Genomic DNA, 5,619 nt, shown 5'->3' on the forward strand with positions numbered 1-5,619 from the left:
CTTTTTCTTTTTTTAGGGAGAGAGAGAGAGAGAGAGAGAGAGAGAGAGAGAGAGAGAGAGAGAATTTTAATATTTATTTTTTTTATTTTAGTTTTCGGCAGACACAGCATCTTTGTTTGTATGTGGTGCTGAGGATCAAACCCCAGCCGCATGCATGCCAGGCAAGTGCGCTACCGCTTGAGCCACATCCCCAACCCCAATATTAAGATTTCTTTATGTGTCAGCTTCACTCAGTGGAGTCAGTAACGTAGATTTCACTTCTCAAAATGAAGGAGAATTATCCACCCAACTGACAGACTGCATAGAACAAAAAGCAAATGATGGGAGGTTCCATTTTTTCTTGCTTACTTGACAAAGCTGAGACACCTCATTATAGTTCCCTTTACCTTGGACTATGACTTACATTACTGACTCCTCTGGTTTTCAGGTTTTCAAACTCAGGCTGAATTATAGCACCAGATTTTCAGAATGTCCTTCTTGCATATAAAATATCATATGACTTCTCAACCTCCATAACTGTGTGAGCCATTTCCTCACAATGAAGCAATCTCTCTATGCCTGTATGCAAGTTCTATTTCTGTGCATAAACCTGCCTAATACACCTAAGAAAACTCACCTTGATATAAGAGAAAAAGAAATGGATGAATTATTAAGTACAGTATATTAAAACCAATAATAAGAAATATGTTTTCTTAATGTGTCAAAATTTATATTTAAATATGTATATCAGCATGATTTTTATCATTTTTATTACATTTAGATTTTCTACATATCTGTAATTTGTTTCTGAATGCACAAGTGGTATTCAATTTTAGGCAGAAAACTTCCAGTCTAGTAGGCCTAACAATAACTTATTAGAAAACTACACCATGGCATCATTGCATTGTGCATTTACGTTCAAGAGCTATTCTTGAAACCTACATAAACTTCAGTTAACTTCAAATACTACATTTGGTTTTGAACGTAGAGATTGCTCATATATTTGGAATTTTGAACCTGAAGCTTATCTAAGAAAGAGCCTTTACAAAGGCCTTGCTTCTAGGCTGCTTCAAAGCAAATAGCAAATAGGAAGAAATTCACCCTCAAAACATGTCTCCTGGTAGGAAGTACACAACCACTACATTTCCAGAAAGTGAAATTTCTATGTATTGGTAACAACTTAGATATTTCTAAATATCCGATTTGACATCCATGTATATACGTGCCTCAGTCTTTTTACTAGAGCGGGGATTTCTTCCTTTAGAACCAGTGAGCAAAAAAAAATTTCCCCTTAATATTCATTAATGGGGTATGGAGTAAAAATAAACAAACAAAGCCAGGATACTATAACAGTCCCAATGACCCAAGGTGGGTTCTGATGTCAACAAAGTACATCAAAAGAGGCAAACATCTTCATGCCTGGGGCCTTCAGGTGGGACAGTATTGAGTCTGGATTTCAGGGCATTTGGGAATAATCACTCCTACTTGTCTGCCCAGGGTGGGTGGGTGATGGGTAGGTTCTGCAGCCATGCCAGGTTCTCACCTGGTCCCCACACGTAGTCCACAACAGGCCTTGGTGGTGCCTTCTCAAATTCTGACCTTATCCCACCTCTCCCAGACCCAGTCCTGAGGCTTAGCACTGGTCTCCAAACAGAAAAGAGAAACTCCCCAGGCATCAAGCATCTCTCAGACTCCCCATGGACAGATATTTTCCTACAAAGCCACCCAATGAGTCCAGGTCAGGGGCCCTGACCTCCCGCCATTTCGCCACATTGATACATAAACAATGAGGCTCAGATGAGGCCAAGCTAGCCAGAAAGAGAAACAGCAGGTGAAGAGTCCGTGAACTGAACTTCTTGGCTGCCACCAGACACACGCTGAGGAAGAAGGAGCCAGAGGCCGGCCCCGCCCCCCCTCCAACCAGGTCCTGGCCCCTCCCTGCCACCACCTGTTCACAGGGGGACCCTGACTGCCCCGCACAGGCCAGGCTCTGCAGCACCGCCCAGAGGAACTGGCCCTGGCGGTGGCAATCGCCATGATTTTTATCATTAGATATCAAGTAAGCTTTAGCTTAAAAGACAGAATAAAATCCAGAACATATCACTGGTGTTTCTTGATATTGTTCTGGAATTCCTAAAACATATTTAGAAGTGAAAGTACGGCAGATATGCAGCAACTGGAAATGTTGCCATTATTATCTAAAAATGATTGTAAACTGAGAAAAAATTATAAATAGTAACTAACTAGAATAGTTAGGAACAACGTGAGTTCTGTACATTTCAAAAAACAAGAAAAAAGAATTTTAAATGTATTCTAATGATAACATGTTGAGGAAATAAGTAGATATGACCTAATTTAAAAATTCTACAGGGGCTGGGGATGTGGCTCAAGTGGTAGCACTCTTGCCTGGCATGTGTGCAGCCCGGGTTCCATACTCAGCACCACATACAAACAAAGATGTTGTGTCTGCCGAAAACTAAAAAATAAAATATTAAAAAATTCTCTCTCTCTCTCTCTCTCTCTCTCTCTCTCTCTCTCTCTCTCTAAAAAATTATACAATGTATACAGATATCAAAACATAACACAGCACTTCATTTATATGTACAATTTTTATGCTTTATTGTATCAGTTAAGAAACAAATTCTAAAAACATAGTTAAGAACAACTTAAGCACACAAAACTCAATGTTTTTCATACAAAAAATGATACAACTACTATGATTCTAACATTCATGAGAGCAAAATATGGAAATAGCAAACACTATTGCGTACACACACACACACACACACACAGATATTTCTGCCTGTGTAACTCTGCCCATTCCCAGGTGGGAGAGAGATACCAGGAGTTGGTAGATTTTTTAAGGTACCTACCCAAAACACAAAACAATAATTCTTATTCCAGATTCAGTACAAGAATCCTGAGTAACAATTGCACAGACTGGTGTTGTCATAGGTTTATGGGTAGCTGCCTATCATTACTGCAAGCCTAAAAGTGAAAGCAAAACTTACTTCAAGAATACTCAGTGCATTCCATACCACAATTATCTCACTCTGTAATCTTACAATCTTTTTTCTTTTATTCTAATTTTTTATAAATGACAGCAGAATACATTGCAATTCGCATACCATATATAGAGCACAATTATTCTTGTCTCTGGTTGTATACAAAGTATATTCACACTATTTGTGTCCTCATACATGTATTAAAGTAATGATGACCATCTCATTCCACCATTTTTTCTACCCCCATGCTCCCTTCCTTTCCCTACCTCTCCTTTGTGCTATCTAGAGGTTGTTTAATCCTTCCATGCTCCTGCTCCCAACCACACTATGAATCAACCTCCTTGTATCAAAGAACACATTCATGTTGGCAAGGATATGAGGAAGAGGTGGGAGATATATATAATATCTAATATTATATATAATATTATATATAATATATAATATTCTTCTAGATGGGTTTTCCTTTCCCAGTTTACAAAACTGTCATAGATACTAGTGATTCACATTCCCTTCTTTCCAACCTGAACTCCTTTTTGTTGATAGTTCCCTCAACATAACAACATAGAGTAGGAACAAAGATGAAGTCTAAGTCTAAGGATTGCCCCAGGGAGATGAGCTAGAGCCACTGCCCTCAGACCCACCACATCCAGTTTCATCTCTGCTCCTAGTGTCTATGGAGTCACTTCCTTCATCCTCTTTCTACTTGTTCTTTGCTGACCCTTGTGAGGGAAGATAGTTGTTAGTTGATTGCCATCTGAGCAGTGTTGGGTGAGTCCCTCCCTGGAGACTTCAGTCCCTGCTTCTTTTCAAGGTCTTCTTGCAGACTTTCAGCTGATGGGGACTGTTGATCTATTCGTTTGAACTTGGAGTTAGGGCCTCCTGCATTGGTTATGTTTTTACACTTCCCATAGCTAGTCTCTTTGTAGATGGCATACTCCTTTAGTGACAAACTCATGATCCAGAGGTCCAGGTCCACCCTGTACTTTTTCTGCAACTCTTCAGCATGTCTTTTAGTTCCAATAGTTCCTTCATACTCTGTGGGACATGCTGCCAGCACCTCCCAATCTCTACCATGTGCTCCCTCAGGGGAAAATGTTGCAGCTCCCTACTAGACCATGAATCTTGATGAAATCTGTGATATCCATTCATAGGAGACTTCTTAGGCTCTCCATGAAATTTCACCTTCTCAGAAAATCTATCAGTTTCTGCTATAGATCTCACATTTTCTACATTTCCTTGTAACTTCTTTCTGGCTTTGGTTTGGCATCTCTTATACACATCAGATATTTTGGAGACATGAGCTAGATCAGGGTGATTGTCTTTGAAACAAGCCAGTTTTTCTTCAAATTCCTGTTTATCCTTCTGAAAATCCTCAATATATTTCTGCTTTATTTCTTCTGGTAACTGCTTGTATTTCTCAGTCAGGATCTTGGTCAACTCCTTGTTGTTCAGCTCAGGGTGCTCTTGGGAATGAATACTGGGCCAATTCTTCTTATAGAAGTGGATGTAAGCAGTCAGGGTATTTTAGGGGGAAAGTCTGGATGTTTCTCATATTTTTTTTGCATTTTGTGGGAATTTTAACACATTCTTTGGCTTCCAGAACTAATTCTCTCAATGTATGTAACTTCCTCAATTTACTAGAAATCTCTAAGCACTTGCCTTCACACATTTCTGCAGAGAAATGCTTAAAAGCTATTTTTCCCAGTCCATATTTGAAATGATTGTCTTGAATGTTTCATTATCATTGCATTGGACATTATTCTCTATATTTTACAGTAACCTCAGAATGTTTTTGTTTGACCAGCAGGATTGGCTGTGGTATGTTGCCATTTTGAGATTTCTCTCTGGGCCACTAAAAAAGTCTCAGTTGTTGAAAAAGTCTCAACAGGAACTCAAACTCCTCCAGTCTCACAACTCAGCAAATAAATTATTCCTAGAAGTTCTGTAGTATGTGTAATATTGTATTTCTAAAAAGAAAGAGAAAGAGAGTTACTCTCTTTCATTAGTGGTTAATGAAAATAATCAAACCTCACTTGAATATGTTGCTTGACTAGGGGAACAATTTACAGTAGAAAACATTGTTTTGATTTGTTCTGTTTTTTTTTTTTTTTTTTTTTTTTTTTTTTTTTTTTTTTTTTTTTTTTTAGGCTGCCTGTCCCTAGAACTTTCTCAGGCAAACTGGGAAAAATGGTTGGCTCAGTGTTTAAAGTTGTTCGGCCCTGAGGAAGAGATAGAGATAAACCATGTCTACACATATCAATAAAATAGAAAAACTGATACAACAATTTTTTGTTCCGTTTTTGTTTCATTCTGTTTTGGTTTTGTTTTGTGTTATCTTGTTGGGTTGTGTTATCCTTGTAGCAGAAATATGGGGTCAGAAATTTGCAAAAAACAAACTGAAAGAATGTTAAGTAAATTGTTAGAGGAAGGAGGCACCCCAGTAAAATCAAGAACAGTTAGGGCATATGTTGATATAATACAAAAATGTAGCCCATGGCTTTTTAAGGAGGAATTGTGGAATATATCAATATGGGACCATCATGGAGAAGATTTAAGGGAGAGGAAAAAGAAAAACCCAGGAACTCTGCCAGTTGGCACATTGCCATTGTGGATGATGATAAAATTTTGTTTGCCT

At 38.4% G+C, this 5,619-nt stretch overlaps 1 pseudogene; it reads right to left on the reverse strand.

Moving 5' to 3' along the window:
- Positions 1 to 3,723: 3,723 nt before the first annotated feature.
- On the reverse strand, positions 3,724 to 4,814 carry LOC124092023 (upstream-binding factor 1-like protein 1; annotated as a pseudogene).
- Between the last annotated feature and the right edge of the window lie 805 nt (positions 4,815 to 5,619).

This window comes from Marmota monax, unplaced genomic scaffold, assembly GCF_021218885.2.
Source record: "Marmota monax isolate L192 unplaced genomic scaffold, Marmota_monax_Labrador192_F-V1.1 WCK01_AAM20220418_F8-fsc00508, whole genome shotgun sequence".
NCBI lineage: Eukaryota > Metazoa > Chordata > Mammalia > Rodentia > Sciuridae > Marmota > Marmota monax.